The 11637-nt window shown below is 35.4% G+C and overlaps 1 protein-coding gene across 5 annotated transcripts in view; it reads right to left on the reverse strand.

Annotated features, from left to right (window-relative positions):
- Hers (Histone gene-specific Epigenetic Repressor in late S phase) overlaps positions 1-11637 on the reverse strand; it is a 573059-nt gene that overhangs the window by 185603 nt on the left and 375819 nt on the right. The gene's annotated exons all lie outside the window — the stretch shown is intronic.

Genomic DNA, 11637 nt, shown 5'->3' on the forward strand with positions numbered 1-11637 from the left:
AACGAATCTTTTCTCCGAAATGATATAGCAAGCACCTTACTGAGGAAAAAACAAAAAGTCCGATCATCATAATTTGTTTTAATAAAGCTTGCGGCTGGTAAATTTCAGATGTCGATGGTTTCGAATATATCATCAGCAAGGTAACCACCTGTCGTGTTCGTTATTGTTAATACATTAGAACTCTGCATCAATACGAAATAAATCCTTCTAGTAAGCTCAGGATCAAAGACATCAGAAGTACATCAAATTCCTAGTTCAACATACATCCTGCAAGGGCATATAGAAATTCTATTAAGCGAAGACTTCTTTCTCTGTGCGTTGAGTCGTTCTTTTAATGCCTTTGTAGCTCATATGGTGGAGTGATAAGCACGTCCGCCTACTCTCAGAATGTCTGCTGTTCAATTCCCAACCAGAACATCAAGATTTTCGACCTTGGCCAATCCCCTCAGTGTAATTCCGGATTATTTCAGCCATAAGACACGCTTTTCGGACTCGGCGATAAAAAAGCAGGTCCCATACCATTGAACCAAAATGAATCAACGTGCATTCGTTGATGAGAGAAGTCTCCTTTATATCTTCCGAGATGTTGTGGGAAGTTTATACATTTTGGTCCTCTCGATAATTATTGTTTTTTTCTGCAATTCGAAGTATGTATAACCTCACATAATTCTGAACTTTTTGAAGCCATTTCCTTGCTGTTCAAGTCTATATTCTTTTCTCCAAAATTATTGTATGTAATATTAAAAACTGTATAATGTATAAGTGGCAAATCGTGTATATCAGGATTGGAAGTCAGTAATAACTATGGTGTGTATGTTCATATAAGTACCCCACTATATCCTTGGTGCCACCGTGGTGCAATAGTCAACCTTGTACACAAAATGTCAACTTTAAAAAATCCTTTATCGACGGATTTATTCTATGATCCACACGCCCTTCGAACCCATATCGTTGACCTAAAAAATAGAGTCGGACAGCAACCTTTGATATGAAAGAAGCCTTTGGAAAATTAGTCAAGAAGAATTGGTTTTTGACCGCATATATATAAATTCTCTTGAACAGTTGCATATCTGATTTATTGGTACTTTCAAGATTTTGGCGCATCGTCGTTTAAGATGTTTGCTATTACTAATTTACTCTATAGATATTTTACCATTAATATTGTTCCAAAGAGATAACTAATGATACACCTATAAATATAAGGAGTATTTCCTTTTTGTTTGCTCTCTGTCACGTCTATGCCCCACAAACTCGATTTCTTATAGGACCGCATTCATACAATAGTTTATGGCATCTGAGACTGCATCGGTGTGAATCAACCCTACCGCACAAAGTCGGAATTTTTTCCTGTACCGCATGCTGGACAGACCTTATGCATGGCGTCATCATTCTTTAGTTTATAGGAATTTAGACGGTTGCACCATCCCGAACGTAGTTGAGCCAAAACTACTGTGGTGTCGTGGCAGCTGACGTTTTTCAGCTGCTCACACGAAAGATGTTTATGGCATCTGTGATTGTATTTGTGTGTAAATGTCGGACGTCTGACGTGTCTGCTCAAAGTCGGAATTTTGTCCAATTTGTCTTAAGGATTGTATCTTCCACTGAAGAGTGGCATCACTTTAAAGTTTCATAAGAATTTACCTCCGAATTCTGCTCGAAGAGTTGGCAAAAACTTCAGAATTTCATAAGACTTGGTTTCCGAAATTACACCTAATTCTGTAAGAAAAGTCTTAAAAAACTTTCGATATTCATCCGAAATTTCGATCAAAGAACACGCCAACAACTCCGTATGAAATTCAGTCAAAGTTCGGACCGAACATGAAAACGAATGTTTCTTCCGACTTTCGGATCGGAAGAAAGAAATAAGTTTGGGATTACTTCAGAATTCTGTTCGAAAAGTTGGCAAAAACTTCAGAATTTCATAAGGCTTTATTCCGAATTCGGACTGAATTCTATAAGAAAATTGGTAATAAACATCCGCGTTTCTTCCGACAATTCGGTCAGAGAACACGTCAACAACTTCATATGAATTTCATTCAGAGTTCGGTCTTAACGTACGAACATTCGATTTGGGATTTTTCTGACAGATTGGTTTGCTGATCTATTGGTTCTCTCTTGAGACGTAGGACCCCTCCTGAAATGCCGAGGGGGGAGGGGTGGTTCTATCCACAATAGAGTGATTAGAACAAATTTTGTGGTAACACCTGAGCAACGAGAGCATACAAATATCTAGCCGCACCGGAAGAATCACCATATCCCCAAGCTGATGGTCCACTATTCTGAATTTGGACTGAATTCTGTAAGAAAATTCGTAAAAATATCAGATTTTTATCCGACAAATCGGTCAGTGAACACGTCAACAAATTCATATGAATTTCAGTCAGGTTTCGCTTCGAACGTACGAACATTCGATATCGGATGTATCTGACGGATTAGTTTGTTGATCTAGGGGTCCTCTTTTATAACCTATGACCTCTCTCTCTCTCTCTAAATCATGAAGATTATTTCGAGGGGGGAGGGGATGGTCCTATCTCTAATACAACTTTCGTGGTAACATCCGAGAGAATGCCCTTGTGTTGCAGCACCGGAAGAATCTCCATCTCCTCAAGCAGATGGTGGTCCACTTATGATATGAGGAGGTACCCTGTTGCAGTTTCTGTTTAAATTCATCCGTCTGTTTGCATATACGAGTACGTGTGTATGTGTATCTGCGAATGGATGTGGTTGAATTTCGTTTGAACGAGTATATATACAGGAGAATAGCAGGTGGGTAAGTAAGTTGTAAATCAGATTGCGAATTAAAAGAACTACGATGTAAAATAAAGCTGAGTGCTTAGTAGTAAAGCTGTGTGCTAAGTTATGTGTAGGCGTGTAAAAATGCGAGGGTTGCTCGATAAACAATGAAAACGCGAATATTTACCATCAACAATAGTTTTTTGTTTTCTTAATGATGATTTATACATTTTTTCATCCGCTTAAATCAGTTGTTGAAGCACCGATTGAGACACCCCCAAAAAATGGGTTTTGAGCGCTTTTACAGCAAGTTCTGGCGAAGAAAATCGCTGACCACGCATGTTTTCTTGATGTGCGGGAGTCAAATAAAGTTACTGGGTGCCAAGTCAGGGCTGTATGGCGTGTGACTTATCAATTCCGTTGCTCAAACCGTATAGTAGCCCCATGGTCAGTTTTGCCGAAGAAAGAGGCGACCATTTGCTTCGAAGTACTTCTTTCATAAACAACTTTCGTTGGTTTTGGCTCGCCTTCGAAGACCCACACAGTCAATTGCTGTTTAGTTTCGGGTATATCCAAGGTTCCTCGCCTGTGACGATTATATACACGTCCTTTGCAGCACCGTGATCGTATTTATTCACAATTTCTTTGCACCAATCAACAAGAGACTTTTTTGAGCGATTATCAAATTGTTCTGGATCTAACGAGAAAAGCCCATTTTTGCGGCCAGGTGTGCATGCAATATCAAATGTCCAAGAATGCCTCTACCCCACAATATATATAACATGGCTATCTTGCGTTATTCGTTCACTTACGGCTTCATTTTTTCTAGCGCAATGGTCGTTTTTGTACGAGCCACAAGACCTTAGTTTTTTAGCGAGTGTCGGCCATGATTGAATTCAATAAACCAGTTTTCCATGCTGCTATAGGATAGTACTTAATTAATGCTTATCAAAATACAAAGATTTAATTTGATCTATGCACTTTTGCCGTGATTATCCACGTTGAAAGTTGTGAGAAATGATCGGACGAAAATGTTCACTATTTATTTTGCAAAGTGATTTTTTCAAGTCACTGTAAACAACACAATACAAGGTCGCATTACAAAAAAAAAAAATGTCAAACTTTCTAATGGAAATGCCAAATGGCTCTGGTAACACGGAGTGTTGCCTATGCCAGAAAGTTATCTAGCATCCCTCGTAAATGAAGTACATTTAATAACGCATTGTAGAATCGTAATCTAAAGAACGTTCGTACGGTACAAATCGTATCGGCAAATAAAGAACTTCTACGCGCGGTTAAGTTAAACCTGTAATGGTAATGCCGAGGCATTGGGATGGAGGATCATCACAATTTAACATCCTGAAGGGCTTCATGGGATTTCTTGAGGACATTAACATACTCTCTCCGATGGTATAAAAGACTTCAGATCTGGCAGAGACCTTAAGCAATTTCGGTTAATGAGATTTTTGTCCGTGACTATTTAACATTGAATATTTTCATCCCACTGTGCCGTGTGATAACTATTTGCGAACTGTTGCGTATTTTTGTTTCTACGACATCCATATCTTTGCTGCTACATGTTGATACTCAATTAGTGAGTTAGTTTGTGTGGTCTCTTTTTTAAATGTTTGCGTTTCCAACCTTATATCATCAACAACAGCACCCAGCTGCAAGGAGTCGGCAGCTGCTTTAAAAGATCATCCTTAAGTAGTCTTAAGACGATCAAAGAAGGCGGTGCCGTTTTTCTTCCTGTTGTTTCCATCTAAAAAGGGGTGCACAGAATTTTGCTACACATTGGAGTCAAAATAGGCAATTACAAAAAAACACTAAACCAATTTCAAGGTGTTTCTTTTATTTACTTTTCAAAATACACTTACCCTCCTTCTCATCTGCTTTTAAAATCAGTCTTTCATAAATAATCTCTTCTGGAATTGGCATTGCAATTTTTAAAATGCAACGAGATCAGGCTAATAGAAAATAAGTAAAGCAAGAAGAAGAAGGAGAATGAACTATGAAAAGAATTGACATTGTGACGACATGTAGTGGCAACAATGCTAGCGGTGGCCTCGTCATTGCTACACGTATTTGGTTTACAATTCATTTTAAATGCCACCATGAACACCATTACCACGAAGAAATGAATGCATGTGGATGATGATGAGTTGGTTGGTTGCCTTAAATCCTCTACCTACATAAATACACTTTGGTGGTGGTGTGGATGATGATGTTGCCTTTGTCCTTTCTGTCTTATGCACCACTATCTTATGGTGCTGCTGTCTTTTGCAGCAGCAGCAGTTTCATTCAACATTAAGCCGATGACTGACATTGATGCCCGTCGTAAGTGATTACGCGATTGTGGATTTCATGTATGTATTCCATGGTTATATCGCAACCGAATGGGGAATTGAAAGAATAGCGATATTGCTTACTGTCATTGCCGAGAGAAAAAGGAGTAAAAGGATTTCAATTTGTGTGCATTGGATGTGGTAGATGTGAGTAGGTGTGTGTAATTGTAAGCTGGGATTTTTTGGGAGGGGGAATGTGAATCATGCTTTGATTGCCTTGGGACAGGATTTGCTCGTATATGGATTGCTCAAGGTTAACAAAAACGGGGTGTGTGTCAAAATTTGGGTTAAGGTTTTTTTGTGCATCAAAGAATTTTGTCAGCGTATTGGTATTGATATCCTTCTATATCAAATTCAGTCAACAAATTGACAAATGACAAATTTTGGGCGAACAAAAAAGCTTTCACGTATCAAATTTTAATTAGTAAGTAAGCCTGCCTTACCCCTTGGCGAACAATGCCAAACCTTCTCTACTAATAAATTAGTTGTTTTAAATATTAAAACAACAACAATGGGATTAAGCCAGACAATTTTGAAAAATCAAAATATAAAAAAACTTTAGTTGGTCTTTTGTCGATAAAATACACCATTAGAAAGGACGAGGGCTACTAGCTAAGTTTCTGGAACATATAAAAACATATAATCACGATGTGTTTGCGTTCCAAGCCAAACTAATAACTTCCGAAAGCCAACTTCGTGAAAGCCATGCAGGTTGAATGGGAAAAAGCTCTTAACTACAAAAAAATTGCATTTGAAAAATCAAAGTTCTATGGCAAGCCTTTAGTCCCTTAGTCTCTGCAATATTGTACAGTTACAGTATTTCGTTAACTTCGGTATAATTGTGAGTTTCGAAGCATTGCCGGATAAGTCACTCCACAGGCGATACGTCTGATGAGCTGTGTAACTAACAGCGAAACAGGTCACTTAATATGATGGTTGTGTGGGTTCGAATCTTCGGCATTTCTTTTTTACTTGCACAAAAATCTTCGATCATTCAGATCCACTCCAACGAGAAATTAATTAAAATTAATATTAAATGATCAGGCAAAAATTTGAAAAATAAAACTAGACAGGACACTGTGTTGACTTGATAAGAAAAAGGCTTCAAAAATACTTCACATCTGCAAATTTGTTATAATGTTTGTATAAATAGAAATTTGTCAAACACAGTCTTTGTCTTCTAGCCATTCACATCCGATATGCCTGATGAGCTGAATTAAACCACAACCCAGCTAACAATTTTTTCCGATTTTTTTCCGAATTCGGAACGAAACTCTGCACAAGTATGCGATTCTGATGTCGAATTCGTTCAGAAATCGGAACAAAATTGTGTGAAGGTGCCCACGAATTCGGAAAGTTTTATCGGAAAAAAATCGGAAGGAATATTAGAGTTTCTTTCCGAATTCTGAACGAATTCGCAAAAAAACTCGAATGAAAAAAAGGGAAATTTTAAGGGAATTTTCGATTATCTGCACAATTTCGGAAAAAACTCGGAAGGAACATTCGAAAATTCGGAAGATAATCGGATGTTTGATCCGATATTCGGAAAAAAATCTGAAAATTATCGGATGTTTGATCCGATATTCGGTAAAAAATCGGAGATATGGAAAAAAATCTGAATATTTTCGTAAGGTTTTATCCGAAAATCGGAAAAAATTCCGGTGATTTATATTTCGAAAAATGTTCGGATGTTTAATGCGAATTTTTTTATTCTTTATTTCATCATCTTCACAAGTTGGATTTAATAGTATTCATTGCTGCTGCCCGCTGATATTGTGTGTTTGCAAAATTATAAAACACAACTTTTCCTAATAAAGTTTCCATGTGTCATCACGATGTTGTTCTTTATTTGGCGTATCTAAAATAGAATTAACAATATTTGTTAATATAAACAGCTTTTTACAAAATGTGTATGCAAACTTCCAATTTTAATTTGTTTTAAAACACACAATAATTTGTTCCGCTACGTCTTACTCACTTAACTGCTGCGAAATAACTAAAAAACAAGGTACAGCATGCAAACAAAGCAAAGAAATTTCCCTTGCCTCTGGCGTTGTTTGTATACAATCAACTCTCTACCAGAGTTCGGGATTTTTGCTAGCGAGAAAAATACACAGATCAAAAATTCTTTCAGATTATGTGCGGAGTACTCGGAAACTAATCGGAAAGAAAACAAATCAAAATTTCCCTTCCGAGATTGTGCAGAGCACTCGGAAAATAATCGGAAAGAAAGGTTACGAAATCTCGGAAAAAAATCTGATATCAGAGCCATCGGCAAAAATTGTTGGCTGGGAAGCGAAACGGTCGTAGCATATTTGTTGGGTGTGTGGGACTTTGCTAGAGTTCACTTTTTCAATACAAAACTCCTTAGATCAATTAGCTCGATTAATAATTTCAACTACGTGTTTTTATTTTATTGGAAAGTTTGAAATTTTTTAGCATAAACGTACTCAGTACGGTCTGACGTACGAACATGTGTTGCGTTGTTTGCAGTAACTTAAAAAATTCATTCGCCAAAAAAGTGAATAAACCCTTGAACCTTTTTGTGCGATAATTTTTCACAACTTTCGACGTGCATTATCACGAATGAAATAAGATCTGTGTATGGCGATGAAGCACCAACCTATAGCACTGTAAAAACTGGTTTAATGAATTTAATCGTGGCAGACACTAGTTAAAAGACGAAGATCGTCCAAAAACGGCCGTTGTGCCAGAGAACATTGGTGCGGTACATGAACGGAAAATGCAAGATCGTCATGTGACATACCGAGAGAGAGGCATGCGTGGGCATTTCTTCCACATTCGATAGTGCAAGAACACCTGTCTGTAAAAAATTTGGTTTTGATTCATCCGGCATAATTTGACAATTGCTTAAAGAAAGGCTAGTGTCGATTGGTGCAAAGAAATTCTGACAAATACAATAGCGCTGCTTCAAAAGACTTTTATAAGATTGTCACAGGTGACGAGTTATAGATCTTTACCAATTAGCCCGAAGCAAAACAGCAATCGATCGTGTTGGTCTTCGAAGATGAATCAATCCAACGAAAGTTATTCACGGAAGAAGCACTTCGAAGCAAATAATCGCCTGTTTTTTTTTTTTTTTTTTTTTGACAAAATTGGCCAATTGTAAGTGCTACACAGCAATTTATTTGCCTTAAGTCTTCGGAGAAATTTGAAAAAATCCTTGTGCACCATGACAATGCGAGCTCTTGCACATCGGCTCAAACCAGAGCCTTTTCGACAGGACAAAACGTGAAATTAGTGGGTCATCCGTCGTACAGCCCTGACCTGGCGCCCAATGAATTTTTATTCCCGCACATTAAGAAAAAAATCAAGGTCAACGATTTTCGGAACCAGAAAATGTTGTTTAAGCATTCACATGTTTTAGAGGTGTCTCATTCGGAGTGGGAAAAGTGTTTCAACACTTGGTTTAAGCGCATGCAAAAGTGCATAAATCATTCTGGAGAATACTCCGAAAAACAATAAAACTACTTTTCATTATAAATATTGGCGTTTTCATTATTAGGCTAGAATCTTATATAGTAACCCTAGTATTCTATAAATAGATGCCCCTCTTCTGAAGGTTCTTCTATCCACAGAATACTCCTTTTGAGTTTATAGGAGGAATTTTACCAACAAAAGACGCCTTGAAGAGGTGCTCTATCAATAAAGATAACTTTAGGAGACACTCTATCAGCAGAAGAACAGCTCTTCGATCATCTGTAGTCCCCTTTAGCAGGTCTTTCATTCGAAGACCCTTTAAGAAGGTATTCTACTCTTAGAAAACTTTTTCAGGTTTATGAAATTATTGTTGGACTTTTTCTTTATTTTTAATTATTTATTATTATTTATTTATTATTAAAAATAAATAATTTTACTTGCGGTCATATACAAATTAAAAACAAATGGTTCTTTTTTGTTTGTGTTATCTATATTTTATTATATATAAAAATTATTAGTTGTATTAAAATAAATATTATATACATATAATATAATTTGGATAATACAAAAAAAAAGAACCACTTGTTTTTATCTTGTATATAACTTCTTCTACCACTCGTCTGCAATTTTTTACAATATTTTAATATTAACATTATTAGTATCAATGCTTTTTAACGTATGTGACCATTGTAAGTGAATTTCGAATAATTATATTTTTAAACTTCTGACAACCAAGCCACCCCAACGTTTAGCCCGATAAAAACCAGGGGCCTAATTACGACATTCGATTCGATCGAGAATTTGCTCGTGAATGAAAAAAATCGAGCTATGAACACCTTTGTGCTCTCCAAAGAACTAAGAAGGTAGATGGTAAAAAATTTGTTTATTTTAAAGCAAAAACTAAAAAACAAAATTATTAACGAAAAAATTTAAATATTTGTTGAAATCGTTGAATAATACTTTCGGAATGAAGATGTGCTAGAAAACTGTACGAAAGTATTTATTTTTGTAAAACTTTTTGACTTTGTTGTAACAAATTTCTAATGGATATACCTTAGTAAATGTACAGTTGGTGGCGCGAATAGGTTTTCATAGTTTGATTTTTTCATTCTCGAGTAAATACTCGATCGAATCGAATGTCGTAATTAGGCCCCTGAACCTTAAGACAATATTAGGGAACAACATGTTTGGTAAAAAATATGAATTCATTAACTCACGTTATCACAACAACTTTGCCAATGGATTAATAATTTGGTCCTTTGAATTAAGTCTTATTAAAGCATATAATGCTGAATGAATTAATAAAGTTCTCATTGAAATTTATAAAAATAAATATGTTTATTTTATGTTTATTTATTCGCATAAAATAGTGTGATTCGTGATTCAAATATTAATGTTACATTAAATAAAATCAGCTGATGTTTTTTTTTTCATTCAACTGGTGAAACATTTTTATAAAAAAGTTCTATTTTAAATTTTATCTTTTAAATATATATTCTTAACAAAATAAAACATTAATGATTTTCATGTGCCAACGATATACAAATTATGTTAATTAAGAGGAATAAAATTATTGCTTACTTTTTGTTGAAAGGGATATTATATTATTGCATATAATATTTGATATTATACAGTTTGTATCCATTCAAAATTTTATTATTTTAAATATTTTGTTGTTTATATTTTCACTTTGTTGTAGCGTTTAAATATGTATTCAAAATTTAATGGTTTTCCGAAATTTTTAACTTTTTACACAAATTAAACAATATTTCACCACCTAAAAATATTCATAAATTATTAATATTTCAGATTGTTTTATATAAAAACACTTAAATATTTAAATTTTAATTAATTTTTTGTATGGATGTATATGATTAAACATCCTTTTCCTTTTTATTTTTCACTTGATCAACATTTTTATTAACAAAGTTATAAAATTATCTTCTGTCGCAGAAAGTTTAATAATGTGGGATGGGTTTCCGCATATCATTCACGTCATTGTGATATTTTTCAAAGCTTGTGTTCCTGATTAATGTTCGTGAAACTATGGTGGAGGATCGAAGAGGATATCGTAACTCAGAAGTCCGTTGATTACACTGTACAACAAGGTTTTTGTGCGGTGGAGAACTCCTTTTGGGATTTAAAGCCCTTCAAAAATCCTATCAACATTTTTGGTTTTGGCGTACTAACTTTTTTATGGTCCATTAAAATACACTTTTGTTTCGAAATTTCATTGAAGAACTATGGTAGCGAACTGATACACACTATTAAAATTTGAAGTTTTGTTCTATCATCGTTCTTTTACGAAGACATTTTTGGGACACTGTATATCTCGAAAAAATATTATGATGTGAAAAGTTCGGACCAGTTCGGGTACGTCTTTTGACAGTTACCATAGTACGCATTCTTTCTGTTGACAACCGTAAGTTTTTACAGCTTAGGGCAATTACTCCGAGAAAATATTTCAACGTTGTTATGTGGGATATATCCAGACCTGGACGGATATATTCCATATTCAAAACTATTCTTTATCTCTTAAAAATATAACGATGTCCATTAATAGCTGTTTTCGTTTCCTGTCTGTCTGGGACAGGTCTACATCGATTCCAAAATGTCTGAAACGGATTTCGACCAAACATGTTTGGGATCCAATAACATTATTTCGTTATTACATTTTTGTATATTAGGTTATTATTTCGTAAATATCACCCTCAGTCACTGACAAAAAAAATGAGCCAAACCAAACACAATAATTTTGCCGTATATAAAATATATACAGTTACAGTTTATCGCCGAGTCCGAACGACGTGTTCTAAGACACCACTTGTAGAGAAGTTTTACATGGCTGAAATACTCAGGAAATTTCGCCAACATTACGGAGGGTATTTTTCCACCGTTGAAAATTTGATGTTGCCTAGCCGGGGAATCGTACCCACGGCCTTCTGCGTGCAAGGCGGGTGTACATACCATTGGACCACGGTGGTACCCAACTAATATTTTTGTATCATTAGTTTTCTTTAAAATCTGTACGTACTGTAATGTGAGGCTATACCAAATCATTGACCTATACGAAACATTAGTAACCAAACTTCTTCATAAAAGACTCGAAATATTAAAT

Source organism: Musca autumnalis, unplaced genomic scaffold (genome assembly GCF_047663935.1).
Source record: "Musca autumnalis isolate F117 unplaced genomic scaffold, ASM4766393v1 scaffold_3, whole genome shotgun sequence".
Classification (NCBI taxonomy): Eukaryota; Metazoa; Arthropoda; class Insecta; order Diptera; family Muscidae; genus Musca; species Musca autumnalis.